We start from the raw sequence: 18,195 nt of genomic DNA, 5'->3' as shown, positions 1-18,195 counted from the left end.
ATATGCTTATGTATAAATGGATATGAATATATATATATTTGTATATTATTATATATAGGAATATTTTTATAATGAAAGTAACAAATATAGGTTTTTTTGTTTTTTATTGTTGCGTGCTTGTTACAAATTATTTACTAAGTGTTACATCGCATTTTTATTGTCTTACATTTAACTAGATACAGTACAATATCCTTTGTAATCACGTGTATATATATATATTGATTTCCGACATTGATTTCCGACATTCACCCGACATAAAAAAAATTATATTCGTATATTTATTTCGAAATTTTATTACTTTTTTTAACTACGTTTGTTTTTTAAGATGCAGCCTATATGATGATTCTATCTAAAAATTAGCGATTTTATAATGGATTAAATGTTTTCTCGTATATAAAAAACACACTTACCTTGGTGGGACTCGAACTCGGGACCTCTGGATCGTGAGCCAACTGCCTTACGTGGTAGACTACTTCTTCATTTAATTTAAGTGTTATATATTATCTACATATGTCATAACTAGCGCAAATATATAATTTTCCATAAACTATTTTAAGAACCAAATTTATCATTAAGAAACAAATTCAGTTTTAAGAAAGTAATAAAATTTCGAAATAAATATACCAATATAATTTTTTTTTAATGTCAGGTCAATGTCGGACACCAGTTGTCGCGGTATTGCCAACGTTGACCCGTGAGTCGGCATCTGGCAAGTCGGCTAACCTCGCTTGGGCCGATGTCGCGCCGCGATCGAATAATGACAGTCGGTTTGCCGTGATATCGCCAATGTCGGACCGACGTTTAACGTTGGGCAAGAGTTGACAAACCTTACCTGGGTATATATAGTAATATGGCATATTTTTTATTTTATTTATAGTTGATTGATAAACGATTCTGTAATATATTGTACGCGTGCTTATATTACAAATTATATATATACAGGGTGGATCATTTTAACCTTTAATGGAGAATAATTCGAAAACCAAGCCCGGGAGAGAAAAATGTTTCAGACAAAAGTTGTTTGGTTTCGAGGGGGCCATAAGATGGTATCATTGGTTTGACCTTGAAGAGTTATTTGAAGGTCACATGAAGGTCACCTTCAATTTCTTAAATGGAACCTACTATTTGTCATTACATATTCTTGTAGCTTATCTCGAGAGCTTTCCAAAACACTATAATTAAGTACCTTTTCGTTAAATACTTTTTGAGTTATGAGGCTTGAAATAATTTCTTAATTTTACATAAACCGTAAAATATCTTGTAAAATATTCATTTTTCGATTATCTTACCTTAATACTTTTACATACAAAATAATGAGAGGAATCAAAACGCAAATATGGTAAGAAAATAGATCACAAGTTTTATATTTGTTATTTTATTTAAACGTAAATAAAGTTATATATTCTTATAAATAAATATTCTTATAAAACTATTATAAATAAAGTTATATAAGTTACATAGTTTAATATCATATAAAATTTTAACAGTTTTTCGTTGCCTGCGTTTTATAATTTTGCCAACTGTATTATAAAAAAATATATATTTTTTTGGCACTTGAATTAAACTTGACTGATATATTTCATTTAAATATGCAAAAGTGCGATAAAGATCTAAAGAAAACTATGTACGATTGGTTGCATCGCACACAAAACTATGGATTTCAATCTTCTAGATATAAAATAATTCTAGAGAATCAAAGTTTTCTTCATCTTCACTAGAATTCATATATTTTATATTTGGTTTGCGTTTCCTTTTCTTATTTTATACTTCATCTTCTAATTCAGTCTGTAAATCAGTCTGTAATTCAGTCTGTAAATCAGTCTGTAATTCAGTCTGAAAATTCTTCACATTCTTTCAGTTTCTTGTTAGCTATTGAAATCATCTGGAAATAAACAATGACATTAAATTCTATCTGTACTATTATGCAAAAAATAAACAAGTATAATACTATATGTATATGTATATATGCATGATACGTACCACAAGCAAAAAATATACGTTTGACGTCATATAATGTCCACGTATTTTTTACTTCTTCTGTAATGAAAAGTGCTTTTTTTAATTGAGCACTTGTTTTATATGGAGGCCACCAGACCTGATTCTTTAAAGGCGTAAATCATGATTGATGGACCAATGCAATTATGCTTATTTTCTCATCACCATCGCTAACAAATTTAACTCCTACAAAAGTCATTTGGTGCTATGTTTACAAAATAGCAAACAATTATTTTATTAATTTCATTAGAACTTAATTTTATTGAGCATATTCAGTAGAAATGCAATTGTTTATGATTTTTTGCTTATAATTGTAAAAAATATATCTTAAATCCATGTAATATATAAATCTACGAAAATATAGTTCTCTATTTATATCCATTTCTACTACTGTAGATTAATTTTAATCTTGGTTTAACTTTAACTTTTCATCTTATTCTAATTCTAAAAATTAGAAAGAGACGAAAAGTAAGTTAAACCGAGATTAAAATTAATCTATGTTGGTAGAAATAGACATAAATAAGACAGTTGCAATAACGATTGCGTTCTGCTAAATATACTTATTAATATACAAATTTAATTACTTTATTGAAAAGAAGAATAATTCTGTTATAAATCTTACCACTGAGACGACCGCTAAAATACACAATTTCGACAAGATGGCGATCCGATTTTCTTTCACTTGACGGTTTTTTGACACTTTCTGTTCATAAAGTATTCAGTATTCCTTCAATCTATCATGAGTCCGACTTCATTAATTGTCCAACTAATATTTTCACTGTGCAATTTAATTTAATGAACACTTGAGTAGGTGGCTGTGAGTGGCGAGCACGTGGCGATCGAGTTAGGCAAGCACCAGCAAGCACTAAATGATGACTGCGACTACTGGTCGCAACTTGCGCGCTATCTCTACTCCGCGCGTGTAACTATGCAGCAACATGAGTCGTGCACAAATGAACGCTTGCGTCGAAAGAATAATTGTTAAACTCTGATCGCGAAAGTCATATTATATAAAAAATTTTAAAAGATTTTTTTATGGAATCGACGTACTAACTAATTATATTAATAATAAAATAATCGTCAGTTCATGACTGAAATATGACGTCAAAATCATGTTATATCAAGACGTCAATATAAAGTCATGTAAGAAATCAGTCATTTTGACGACATATGACCAAAAATGACCAGTTTGAAATGTCAAAATGACGTGTGCTTGCTACCTGGGTTCTTAATACTAAAAATTTATTAAATATTATAAAACAAAATATTAGATTCCAAAAGATCTTAATGATTTACATGATTGTTTAAAAAAGAGAAGTGATACATGATTAATTACAAAAGCAAGCAAATACTCATAATGCAGCGAACTCTTATATTGTTAAGTTTACCAAAAATGGCAAAAGTTTTTATATTGTTAAGTTTACCAAAAATGACAAAAGTTTTTATTGAAAAGTATCAATTATAATTACGAATATAAGTAATGAAAAATTAACCATTTTTTTTAAACATTTACGACAGTATCCGGACAAAATATAATAATTGTTAATTGTGTTACGTCCAAGGGACTTCACGATTCTTTTCTTTCCCATAACTGGCGCACACGTGCATGAATTCCAAAAAATCATTAATGTCAGTTAAATTGGAATAGGATTCTCAGTAAGTGCTCCAAAAACGATAGCCAGATATTAACGGGCTATAAAATCACAAAGAGTAGCATCTGGTCACAGTCAAGGCGTCAGCCAGTCAGCCGAATTTGATATTTTCCGATCGCTTAAAAAAACTCATAAAATCTAAAGAAACTATAGAAAATAAAAGAAACTATTCATGAAAACGTGACCGGATGTCGCGACGCGACACACGTACCCATCTTAATTTCAAGGAGGTAGTAAAAGTCATCCCTTGTCTTTAGCAGACGCATCCTGCAAGACATAAATTACTACCACCTCCGATACTGAGAATCCTAGGTCTCCCTGTTTTGGAAGATGCTCTCCTATTCGCGAACGAATGTAATAAAATTCTGATTTGTTACATTTGTTCTAAACGCTCATAAGAGGGGGCAGGAAAGAGACGATGGAAATCTAATGAGAATTTCTATTCGTTAACTTCCCTAGCTCCTCACTCTAGGAGAGGGTAATCCAAAAACGATATATAAGCGCGAACTTCGAACAAATCAGCACTTCTTAAGCATTCTTCATTCTTAAGTCTTCATTATTATTAATCAGTTATTCGGTTAATCGGCTATTCATTCAGTATCTCAGCATTCTTTGCATTACTAAGTCACTATTCTCGAAAATCTCGAGATTAATAGTATTAGCAAAAACAGTCAGTAACCCTATCGAGTCAGTGCGTGTTCGCAACTAAAATAACAGTGCAAGTATCCTGTCATTCTCGACGCCAGAGGCCAGCAACAACCACCACCAGCCAGCGCTAACCGCAATCGCGTTCTCTAAAGCAAATAGTAAGTCTTTTCTTTTGTTTACGAATCCCCTCCGTTTTCTTCTCTTAACTTATTATAATCCCTAGTGGAACCCGCTTCGAGGAAATCCACTAGAGCCAAGACAAAGCGACTTCGATACCGTCGCAATCGCCGAACCCGCAGACTACTGGCTCGGGCTGTGGCTGACCCTTCTTTTACATTAGATTTAAACGAAATAAATACGAATCTTCCTATTACCCGAATCTTCTTGAGTAACATCCAAGAAGATACGCGAGACTCCTCTTATCTGTCCCCTCAACCTCTCCTCCCAATTACTCCCCGTATCTGTCTCCTGGAACTCTTGCTCCTAGTTACTCTCCCGTGTACGACACGGAACCCGACCATCCGCCTGATTTTCCGCCATTGTCGCCCTTTCCTTCTCCACTCCACGAAGCAGCTCCCGATTCTCATCTCTTCTCTCCTCCCGCTCTTCCTCCTCCTATTTTCTCCTCGATCGATCTTAGCGATCGAACTGTCGCAACAATTCTCTCCTTAACCTACCCTGAATACATAGATCCCGTTCTGCCAGGTTATTTCACCTTGAGCCCATACACATTCCTAGCCTTAAGGCTTTTCTCCGCACCGTTCCTCCCGATATTTCCATCCCCTGTTTCACCCCTTTTACCGATAAGCCCATAGCCTTTCCCATAGAATACTTCCGGGAAAGGTATCCTCCTGATTTTGATTAGATCCCCTTGTCTCGCATACACACACATACTCACTTAATATTGTTACAGATTCATGTACTAGACCGTATCGATTTATGATTAAAATTTTTATATAACCTTTCTTTATAATGTACAATAAATTCATTTAAATTATTCTTCCGCGTTCAACTCAATCGATCCCTCTCATCACCCACGCTCCTGAATCGCACTTGGTCCCGTCCCGGGTAAAAAGGATTAAATTTCTTTACCAAAAAGGGGACCGTCGAGCGGCCATTCGGACCATAAATAGCGTAAGATCGATCCCTTGCGGTCGTTGACTTATCTTTGGCTCTCCCGCAGGATCGCTCGACCCGAGACATCTGCCCCTAAGGCACCTGTTCTCGGGATACAAGTGTTACGTCCTTCCTTCTGCCCATCCTTCCTTGGGCCTGGACGTAACAATTGTGAACAGTTATAATTACACATGGTAAAATATGTAAAACAATTTATCAGTTCATTTATTAAGTAAAATCCACTCAATGACAAAAGATCTGTACATTCTATATAAATATATAAAAATTTGATTGTACACAAATGTCAGATACTTCCAATTTTATACATAATAATGGAAGAACATAATGCCAAAAATTATATAGATGTAATAAGAAAAGTTATAAATGTTGTAAAAATTAAACTTGACGTAACAATATCTTCATAAACTTGCATGAGGCATTCAAAAACTTGGGTGATGTCGGAGTGTAACACATTTAACAATGGCACAGGTAACAAATCCTGTTCGCTAAAAGATAAAAAACAGTCAGTAGACAATATGACAAGGTGACAATAAACATCAAGTAAGCCTGTCAAAAGCATTGATGAAAGATTGATGATAAATCAATTGATGATGATCGATTTTACAAACCTGCTCTTGGTTTGTTGCATCAATCTGTCTGTGATGTATTCGAGGATTTAATAGGCTCAGAATTTGACAATCTTACGCCACAGAGTTCTGTGGTTAATAATTTTACTCTACATGGTTAGCTGGAACAAAAAAATTAATCTAAGGAAAGTATCGGTCCAACAACATCTTTAATTACAGACTACATAGATACATAGATCCATATTCTGAATCCTCTTTTATCGATAAAAGAGGATTCAAAATATGGACCATAAACTTTTTGAAAATATTAGCTCTTATGAGAATGTTAGCTACTTATCTGATATATTTGTCTATTCTCCATTTAGTCTTCCTTCTATCTTCCTTACTTTCCTTTTTTTATCTTCACTACATAAGTTTCATTCTTTAATTGACAATGATAACAAATTGATTCTAAGACGAAGAACGATACCATTAAATGATATTCATGAAGACAAAATATTGAAAAATTGTAATTATTGAGTTACATATAATAATAATTTATCTACTCACATATGCATATATATAATACCATTGTTTTTCACTTTGCTCATCTTTATGTACTTTATGTTTTCATGTATTTGTGTCAGTTTTATTTTATTTCAATGCTACAATGTATTTTGCATTTACATTTAAAAAAACATTACTCTCATTAAATGTTTAGGTAAATGTACAGTATAACGCCCCTACCTCCGATTTTTCTAAAACTTTGTAAATTTGTTCATTTTAATGTTTAAAATATATTCTGAGAAGGAAAATCATCGCTCATGCCTCTTTTTTTTATTTAATTTCAAAGTTTTGTGATGTCGGTAAGTATGAAAATGATAATTTATGGCTTTTATTTATGGTTTGGTTTTTGTTTATTTTCTGGATATGCTCATTAATGTGATAATTTACAAATTAAATAAGGTTATAATCTTTGTAAACGATGAAGTTACATGAATTCTTAGTGTTGATAAGTAAAAAACAAAGTTTAATTGATTTTTCAATTAAAGTTAATGTTATAAATGAAACTTTAAAATGTGAAATTTGTGGAAACATTATTAATTTAAATATTGATAATTTAGAGTTTAAATGTAGCAAATGGTATTATGTGACTGACTCTCATAAAAAGAAGAAAAGAGTAAAATGTCAATTTCGAGTGTTCGAAAAAATACTTGGTTTTCTAAAAGTAAAATGTTAATTCATCAAATTTGTATCTTTATGGCATATTTTATAATGTTAAGACCGCCACGACAAAATTAAAAAAAAAATAAATTAGATCTAGCAAATCACACAATAGTTGATTGGCAAAACTTTCGCCGTGAAGTAATAATATAATAATATTTATTATTCTATCATAAAATCTATAATATTTGTAATTATTTTAAATATGCTAATTATATATAATTAGGTATGCGTTTATTGGGCTGAGTCTCATTCTGAGATAATTGGAGGTGAAGGAATGATCGTCGAAATTGATGAAGTCAAAATTGGGAAAAAAAAGTATAACAGAGGACGACTTATTGATGGAAAATGGATTTTTGGAGGATTTGAGAGAAATAGTAAAAAAATATTCATTGTACCTGTCCTTGATAGAACAGCAGAAACATTAATAAGTGTTATTAAAGAATGGATACTCCCTGGAACAATTATAATGTCCGATCGCTGGAAAGCGTACAAATGTTTAGAGAATGAAGATTTCAAACATTACACTGTTAACCACTCATTAAATTTTGTCGACCCAGATACCGATACAACATTTTAAATATACATATAACAATAATAATATTAATAAATTAATAATAAAATATATTTTTAATATTAAATTTAATAATTAGAGATTTGGCTCAAGTAATCAAAAAATTAAAAAGAAAATGGCATAACAGCCAACGCGTGGTAGTTGGAGCGCAGAGAAGCAACAACACTTCTTTCTTTTTTCAATATTAGTTTATTAAAAAACACATTATAATAACAAAAAGCGAACATTTCGGATCATCTTTTGATCCTTTTTCAGCGCGATGTTAACAATATATATTACAGATAGTGACGCGTTACATTAAACGAATTTGTTTTCGACGCGTAGGTGACGCTAAATTGCATCCCGCGGAGGTCTAGTAAGCGCTCTGCTTCCAACTCAATTAAATATACTATAGTTATGCTATGCGACATCACAGCAGATCTAACAAATCGAGTAAAAATAATAAAATAAATACCGAAAGATATTACACGTGAATAAGCTTTTTTGCTTAAATTAATAGTTAGAAGCATGGCTCACTAGATTCCGCGCTTTTTACAATTAATAATATAGTATGCCGCTGTGCGCCTCATGTCGATTCGAGATTCGATGACGAACTGTATAAATATGTCCTCGGTTGTCAGGACGTAAACATGGACTCAACCAAGGACATGCGCAGTTGACTCAACGATAACAAACATACCGACGCGTGAACGAACGCCTCATATTTTCGATAAATTATCGATTATCGTCGCAAATGTATGATGCAAGCCCTCTGTATCACTCTGCAAGTTCAAGCTATTTTTTTGGCGCTTGATAAACAGCATTTCAGAGACAAGCCTTTTGCCCAACGAGGACTCCCTGTCCAAAATCTCAGATTCTTCCCAATTAAAATCATGACCGAATTCCAGTCTGTGATTAGTTATAACCGAAGGTTGTGACGTATTTCGTCGAATGTGATTTCGGTGTTCAGAAATTCATTTTTTTAACTGTCTGCTAGTTTGGCCGACATATGACGCATCGCAATCATTGCACGAGACTTTATACACTACATTGTTACACGAATCTTTTGGCATTATGTCTTTATGAACCTTGACAAAATTACGAAGTTTATTTAAGCCAAAATAAGAAACTCCCGTGTCATGATTACGAAGAACTCGCTTAAATTGTTCCGAAAACGTTGGAATGTATGGGATTGTAAAATATGAAGAGGGTCTTTTCTCAGAGTGGTCCTCGTCGGGCTCCAAGCCTGTCCGATTCAAGGCCAATAGCAACTTCAGACGCTCTCGTATTACATGGAAAATGTAAAATAGAGGATAGCCATTGTCCAAGAGGACGCCGACTATCAGCTCAAAGTTTTTTTGATGGAATCTCGGATGCGATAATAAAAAGGCACGATTCACCAATCCTACGATTGTTCCCCTCTTATGACATAGTGGATGATTCGACTTATAATTTAGATATATCCCGGAAAAAGTAGATTTGTGATACCAATCGAATTCAATTAAATTATTGTTCACGATTATCGTAACATCAAGAAAATTAAGTTTATTATCAACTCCCTCCTCCAATGTGAAATGAAGCCTTGGGTGAAAAGAGTTGAAGATACCCAAGACCTCATTGAACATAGAAGAGGGAGCCGCCAAAGCTATATCATCTACATACCTATAATAGAATAGTAGATTGAAGGGAACTCGTCCAATTGCTTTATTTTCCAAATCTTGCAGAGTGATATCGGCAATGATGGGGGATGGGGGAGAGCCCATGGGAGTTCCGAATGTTTGTTGGTATATTTTTCCATTAAAAGTGAAGAAAGTAGAATTTAATATAAACCGAACTGCAGTCAAGAATTCATCGCGGGGAATGCTGCACTTTTCTTTTATCAAACACCATCTCTCTGAGACGCTATCCAACGCTAAATCTAATGGGATGTTAGTAAAAAGAGAAACAACATCCAATGATAGTAATTTAAAGTGGTCATTTAACTGTACACCTGATAGTTTTTTGACTAATTCAAAGCTATTGGCAACATGACTATGTGCCCTGGGGATAGCGTCATAGATGATGTTATGTAAAAATGCAGCTAATTGGTATAGGGGAGTGTTGATTGAGGAGACAATCACCCTAAATGGGCAGTTTGGTTTATGAATTTTTGGTAATTCATAGGCTCTCGGTAACACACCATCAGTGCAGTTCAAACGCTTGTAAGTCATATCGGAAATGTAGTTATAATTTTTCCATCTCACTAGCAACTCCTAGAGACCATTAATCATTTTTCTAATCGGATTTTTACATAAAATCAAATAGGTGCTTTCGTCACTAAACATATCTGTCAACTTTTTTAAATAAATTTCACTGTCAAGGGCAACCGTGACATTTCCCTTATCCGCTCTTGTAAAAATAACGTTGGGATTTTCTCGTAAGAATTTTTTTGTAAAGTTTGCCTATGGATTACCAAAAATTCATAAACCGAACTGCCCATTTAGGATGATTGTCTCCTCAATCAACACTCCCCTATACCAATTAGCTGCATTTTTACATAACATCATCTATGACGCTATCCCCACGGCACATAGTCATGTTGCCAATAGCTTTGAATTAGTCAAAAAACTATCAGGTGTACAGTTAAATGACCACTTTAAATTACTATCATTGGATGTTGTTTCTCTTTTTACTAACATCCCATTAGATTTAGCGTTGGATAGCGTCTCAGAGAGATGGTGTTTGATAAAAGAAAAGTGCAGCATTCCCCGCGACGAATTCTTGACTGCAGTTCGGTTTATATTAAATTCTACTTTCTTCACTTTTAATGGAAAAATATACCAACAAACATTCGGAACTCCCATGGGCTCTCCCCCATCCCCCATCATTGCCGATATCACTCTGCAAGATTTGGAAAATAAAGCAATTGGACGAGTTCCCTTCAATCTACTATTCTATTATAGGTATGTAGATGATATAGCTTTGGCGGCTCCCTCTTCTATGTTCAATGAGGTCTTGGGTATCTTCAACTCTTTTCACCCAAGGCTTCATTTCACATTGGAGGAGGGAGTTGATAATAAACTTAATTTTCTTGATGTTACGATAATCGTGAACAATAATTTAATTGAATTCGATTGGTATCACAAATCTACTTTTTCCGGGATATATCTAAATTATAAGTCGAATCATCCACTATGTCATAAGAGGGGAACAATCGTAGGATTGGTGGATCGTGCCTTTTTATTATCGCATCCGAGATTCCATCAAAAAAACTTTGAGCTGATAGTCGGCGTCCTCTTGGACAATGGCTATCCTCTATTTTACATTTTCCATGTAATACGAGAGCGTCTGAAGTTGCTATTGGCCTTGAATCGGACAGGCTTGGAGCCCGACGAGGACCACTCTGAGAAAAGACCCTCTTCATATTTTACAATCCCATACATTCCAACGTTTTCGGAACAATTTAAGCGAGTTCTTCGTAATCATGACACGGGAGTTTCTTATTTTGGCTTAAATAAACTTCGTAATTTTGTCAAGGTTCATAAAGACATAATGCCAAAAGATTCGTGTAACAATGTAGTGTATAAAGTCTCGTGCAATGATTGCGATGCGTCATATGTCGGCCAAACTAGCAGACAGTTAAAAAAATGAATTTCTGAACACCGAAATCACATTCGACGAAATACGTCACAACCTTCGGTTATAACTAATCACAGACTGGAATTCGGTCATGATTTTAATTGGGAAGAATCTGAGATTTTGGACAGGGAGTCCTCGTTGGGCAAAAGGCTTGTCTCTGAAATGCTGTTTATCAAGCGCCAAAAAAATAGCTTGAACTTGCAGAGTGATACAGAGGGCTTGCATCATACATTTGCGACGATAATCGATAATTTATCGAAAATATGAGGCGTTCGTTCACGCGTCGGTTTGTTATCGTTGAGTCAACTGCGCATGTCCTTGGTTGAGTCCATGTTTACGTCCTGACAACCGAGGACATATTTATACAGTTCATCATCGAATCTCGAATCGACATGAGGCGCACAGCGGCATACTATATTATTAATTGTAAAAAGCGCGGAATCTAGTGAGCCATGCTTCTAACTATTAATTTAAGCAAAAAAGCTTATTCACGTGTAATATCTTTCGGTATTTATTTTATTATTTTTACTCGATTTGTTAGATCTGCTGTGACGTCGCATAGCATAACTATAGTATATTCATGATATAAATACAAGGGTATGCTCATACCGTGTCAGACCACTGCGCATTCCCACCACTTTTGTCTAAGCTTACGTCATATTCGTGTAGCATCGGAATGAATCGGATGTACTCGGTGATTCCGATTGCGCAGTGGCTGCGTTCGCTATTTATGTCGAGTAATTCGTTTGTGGTTATAAAAGTGTGCGCAATGACGTGTAATGTGAAAGGGTGTGGGAATTATCTGGCAAAGACCAGAAAGATCAAAGGAAATAAAATAAAGTATTTTTCCTTTCCAAAGGATCCAGCACTGTGTAATAAGTGGCGTCAAATATGCGGAAAAGAAAATATTTCATCAAAATATGGTATGTACTTTTGTATAATAATATTGTACCATAGATTTCTCTTGTTTATTATTATAAGCATATATTTAAGAATAAACCTTGTTTGCTTCAGCTAGGATATGTTCGAAGCATTTTGCTGATGAAGCATTTACGAAGCCCTTACAAGAACTTCTGCTAGGTTATTCACCTACACGAACTAGGAAGATACGTCCTGATGCTATCCCGACGTTGCATCTCCATGCAGTACCTCCACTAACATCAAACGAAAATGTGTTAGCTGAAACAATGGCTTTGCCTGTATCAAATGAAGCTTTGATGGATGTTGAACAGACACCAGCATCGTCTAGTACAGACGAACAGACACCAGCATCGTCCAGTACAGAAGAACAGACACCAGCATCATCCAGTACAGAAGAACAGACACCAGCATCGTCCAGTACTGAAGCTATCATGTTGTCACAAATGTCAGTTATAAATTACTGTTCCCAGCAAGCACAAAGTATACCCAGCAAACAAGAACCGTATATGTGTCAGTGATATAACATCGATATGTAAGCTCAACCATATAGACGTTTATGCAACTGATCCATGTTACATATATGTTATGTAACAGCTGACAGTTACATAACAAACCACATAAATATGCTGACATTACATATCGTTATTATATTACATAAATATGATTCTGGTTTGCTGGGTGTAGTTTTAAATGTAGCACTATATTTCTTTTTGTTTTATGCTTTCAGACGTCGTCTAGAAGCCCAGGTAGCCGCACTGAAGAAGACAATAGACAAAATACAAACAAAACCAAAAGACGATAAAGAATTCATGGAAAAAAAATGACCGAGTTATTGGGACAAATGTTTAGTCCAGGACAAATACGGATGATATTGAATCCTTCATTGCGGAAAATAAAGTGGTCTTCTGAAGATATCGCACGCGCTATATCCTTGCGATGTGTCAGCCCAAAGGCATATCGTTATATGAAGAATGTTTTGCAAATGCCACTTCCAGGCCTTTCAACACTAAGAAGGTGGGCAAGTACAATCAATGTCGAGCCTGGTATATTATCCTCCGTACTTTATTGCATGATTGCAAAACGAAAATGCATGCTAGATATTGAAAGATTGGTTGTAGTAACGTTTGACGAGATTTATATAAACAACAAAGTTGCGATAGATCGTAAAGTAGAAAAAGTTATCGGTCCACATAGAACTTGTCAGTGTGTGATGGTAAGAAACCTTTTTGCCTCTTGGAAACAACCTATTTATTATCAGTACGACGAAGCAATGGATGCAAAAACTCTCAATAATATTATATCACAATTGTATGATGCAGGGTATACAGTCGTTGCAATTACTAGTGATATGGGCCCGGGCAATCTTAAACTATGGTCATAATTAGAAATAGGCATGCACCCGAAAAAGTCCTATTTTCAACATCCTGCATGCGATAGTTTAAAAGTATTTGTTTTCGCAGATGCACCGCATCTTCTGAAGCTGTTGAGGAATCATTTGCTGGACCAAGGGTTCATTTGGAATGGTAAAACTATTGTTAAGGAAATATTGCTTAAGTTGTTTTCTATTAATGCAGGAGATTTAAAAACGAGCTATAAAATCACTGCGTATCATGTAGAAGTACAAGGTTCCGAGAGACAGAAAGTTCTTCCTGCTGCGCAAGTGTTATCCAACACAACAGCATCTGCGATAGAATGGTGCGGTCATAAAGGTTACCTTTCGAACTTATCATGGCAAGAAACTGCGTATGTTATCAGACTATGTAATGACTGGTTCGATGTGTTTAACTCGAAATGTATGTACGGTAAACATACAGGAAAAAATGCGTATGGTATAAATGTTGAAGAACAGATTATAATTTTGAATAACATGACGACTTTCATCAAGGAAACTAGGATAGGAAAGCATAAAAGCTTTGCTGCCCTTTCAAAAAGGTATTATTCTCAGTAACACCTCTTTACAACAACTGCTACCGTACTTACAAGAGCAATATAGTACTTCTGATTTTCCTATTACGTATTTGATAACTTACCGTCTTAATCAAGATCTGTTAGAAAATTTTTTTTCGTTTATACGTTCAATTGGGTGTGCGTACGATCATCCAACACCATTAGATTTCAAGTACCGATTAAAGCGTTATATATTGGGCAAACATTCTAGTAATGCGTTGTCAAATAAATGTAATGTTCAAGAAAACAAATCGAACGAATCGATCTTTGTATCTCCTCTTAACTGTGATGTCGAAGAGTCTGTGTTAACGGATATGCTTGCGTCCTATGTTGACGAACAAGTTACTACTATAACTAGTTATGAAGAAGAGGTATATTTTGATGAAGCATATGAAGCTTCTGCGCTGGATCCGTGCGCAATTATTTCAAATTATGAGGAAGAACAGTTGTTACAGAAAGTAGAAGATTTTAATATTAGCGAGGCTATCGAAGAAGAGGGTTTAAAATATATAGCCGGATACGTAGCATTTAGATTTAAAAGCAAAGATAAAACATTAGGTATTGAAACGCGCCAATTGGAAACAATGGGTGATCAAGATTGGCTACAATTTATTTCGCGAGGAAAATGTATGTATCCGAGTGACAAATTATTACAATGTGATCATATAATGAATATTGAGTTTGCTAAATATCACGGATCCAGTTTGAATAAAGAAAACCTTGTATTTCAAAACTTAGCAAAAATAATAGAACCACAATTAAAAATTAAAATACCGAGAGAGACATTACTATGCCTCATTAGGACTAGGACATATATTAGGCTGCGCGAAATAAACCGAGCGATTGCAATCGCAAATCACAGGCGAAAACAAAAAAAGATGTCAAAATTAACTAATAAAAAACCTGCATATTAAATATCTGCATTTATTGTTATTTTATCTTTTATCTGCATCTTTCCTATGCATAGTTCTTTATGTCGTACGCCACAATATATTTTAGTTTTGCGTTTCAGCTGACAATTCTTTTCCAATCGTTTTCCGATCAGTTTTGATTAAAATTAATAATTCGCAGAATTTTAATAATAAATAACTGGAAATTAAAATCTCGTTTTGTGTGAAATTTTTCGCGATGACTTTCATTCAATGCACACAATTCTTTTTTTCTTAATAATAATAATATTTTCTGTAATATTATATATTTAGACAAACCACAGAAAATAATTATAAAATTCGTCAAATAACAATAACGTTTCTAACATCTACAACGAGAGACAAATTCGGGAAACGATGAGCGTTTATCCGTATGTCACGTGCGTTTTATATTTATATATTTTCATCCATATATATTCATTTATTTATAAAACAGAATTTTCTCTCACATAAATGATCAACATTATTTTGTATTCACATAATGTCCGCTCAAAATGCTTTTATAAATGACTATTACAGATTCGCTGCTTAAATGTGCCGCTCAGTGTGACGTAAGCTTGGACAAGTCACTGATTGGCTGGTTTTGGAAATATGCGCAAAAGCATACCCTTGTATTTATATCATGAGTATATTTAGTTGATTGTTGGAAGCAGAGCGCTTACTAGACCTCCGCGGGATGTAATTTAGCGTCACCTACGCGTCGAAAACAAATTCGTTTAATGTAACGCGTCACTATCTGTAATATATATTGTTAACATCACGCTGAAGAAGGATCAAAAGATGATCCGAAACGTTCGCTTTTTGTTATTATAATGTGTTTTTTAATAAACTAATATTGAAAAAAGAAAGAAGTGTTGTTGCTTCTCTGCGCTCTAACTACCGCGCGTTGGCTCTTATGCCATTTTCTTTTTAATTTTTTAATATTAGATGCACATACCCAAAATATCGAACGACTATGGCGTGAAGTTAGAGCGAATATCCCAAGATATGGTACGAGAGAAACACATTTAGTTGGATATTTATCCGAATTTCTTTTTAAAAGAAAATTTAATTCAAACGAACGTATTATACAATTTTTCAAAATAATTGAATTATATCCTCCAACCTCAATAAATTCATAACAGTACAACATATTCTCTGCTTTACGTAATATTCTCTGCTTTTTAATCTGAATAAATTCCTAAAAATATAAATTTTTTCTACTATTGTTAAAAACACAAATAATTAATATAGCAGAGAATACAGTGGGATTCAAAATCTATACCTTTTTAATTCTTTTTGTATGGATTAAAATTTAAGTCTAACATTTCCTTGAAATATACGTTATAACTGTACGCACGGCTACGTCGTTCTCGCCCAAATATCTAAAAATTTTAAAAATATATTTAATAAATATTATTATTTAATTAATTTTTAAATTAAAGTTAATAAATATTACCTCATGATTTAAATATCTAAATCTATCTTTAATCTCGCGTTTTCGATTTTTCGTGTAGACACTTTTTAAAGTGAAAGATAAAATGTCATGCAAAAATTCCTCCGATATAGCATTTAAATATGCGAAGTTAACCAAAATCATGCGATTATGGTCTGTTAAATTTTTATTCCAAAACATTTCTCGAATAAATTTGGGCCAGGAATTAGCGTCACCAACGATGTCTTGTAAAGCAATCCAAGGGTTATTATTAATTTGATCAACTGAATATGACATTTTAAAATTAATTTCTAAACGGTATCAGTAATAAATATGTAGACAACTTAATTCATAAACAAAAAACAAACCATTAATGAGTAGTATCTTACAGTCATAAATTATCATTTTCCTGTTTACCGACATCATAAAACTTTGAAATTAAATAAAAAAAAATGAGGCATGAGCGACGATTTTCTTTCTCAGAATATATTTTAAACATTAAAACGAACAAATTTACAAAGTTTCAGAAAAATCGGAGGTGGGGGCATTATACTGCACATTTACCAATGTTTACTATACACACATATAAATGTCAAAAATATCAAAAACTGTCAAATAGTTTACGCAAGCTGACACACTACTTGAACAGTGTAAAGCCCCTTGCACAATGCTAGGCAACAGGCAATAAGAAATAAAAACTATTCATCAATAAAAACGTAGAATAAAAAATATTCGCCAATAGGAACAGAGAATAGATACCAGAGAGAAACCTGAGAGCGGCCAGGACGGCCTTTTGCCTGTTGCCCTTTTACTTGACTGCTTGATACGCCCCTCGCACCCATTTTCAAAGTTGGAACTACTTCGTACACCCATTTTCTAATACTGCCGGTAATGTCTCCACTTGGTGCGTGTCCGTGCTACACCCTGTGACGTCCCGACCAATAATTTTCTTCTTTTACCATATAAGTGGATTCCTTCTTTACCTTATTAAAATTTGTGCAATTCCATCTAATTATAAAAGAGCAAGATTGAAGGAAATATCATCTTTTGTTAGCATTAGCATCATAACTACATTTATCCTTAATTATATTTTAATTAATTTTAATTATATTTTAATTATTTTTTATTATATTTTAATTAATTATTTTAAATAATTACTTTAACCAAATTTATTAGAGTTATAGTGTTAATTTTATAAGAATACTCATATAAAAAGAATTATAAGTTCATCAACGAATAATGTTTTGTACAAGGGAGCGGTATTAAAACGCCTTTAAGATTTGAGCGCTTTTATCTACTATGGAATGTAAATCATAATTATAGATAACGACCGTCGTTATTCCCTCGTTATGACATCATTTGTAAATTTTCGGTTAATTAAATATTCCACTTAAGTAATATCGAAATTAGGTAATAAGAGCAAAATTCAAAATTGTACATAGCCGAATTTGGAAAAAGGAACTAAGCCTGTAATAGAATTGTAAAATTATTAAGAGGATTCGTTCATATATTTCACACGGCGACTTGCTCTCGCTAATCAGCTAAACATAACATCCGCATACCAAGCTCTGGCCGATCGATATTCCAACGGACAAAGAAGATGACGAAATTT

The 18,195-nt window shown here is 33.8% G+C and overlaps 1 long non-coding RNA gene and 1 pseudogene across 1 annotated transcript; one reads left to right on the top strand and one right to left on the bottom strand.

Moving 5' to 3' along the window:
- Positions 1 to 1,842: 1,842 nt before the first annotated feature.
- On the bottom strand, positions 1,843 to 2,811 carry LOC145972778 (uncharacterized). Its single transcript, XR_014439286.1, has 3 exons — positions 2,618 to 2,811; positions 1,981 to 2,200; positions 1,843 to 1,882 (listed from the first exon to the last, which is right to left on the bottom strand). It is a non-coding gene; the product is annotated as an uncharacterized LOC145972778 (long non-coding RNA).
- Positions 2,812 to 5,866: 3,055 nt separating this feature from the next.
- Positions 5,867 to 16,290, top strand: LOC145973769 (uncharacterized; annotated as a pseudogene).
- The last annotated feature ends 1,905 nt before the right edge of the window (positions 16,291 to 18,195 follow it).

The sequence above is a fragment of the Camponotus vicinus genome, unplaced genomic scaffold (assembly GCF_025532165.1).
Source record: "Camponotus vicinus isolate PSW18456_S1 unplaced genomic scaffold, iyCamVici1.0 SCAF_6, whole genome shotgun sequence".
Classification (NCBI taxonomy): Eukaryota; Metazoa; Arthropoda; class Insecta; order Hymenoptera; family Formicidae; genus Camponotus; species Camponotus vicinus.
The sequence above is the reverse complement of the archived record's forward strand: the minus strand, read 5'-3'. Positions and strand labels throughout refer to the sequence as shown.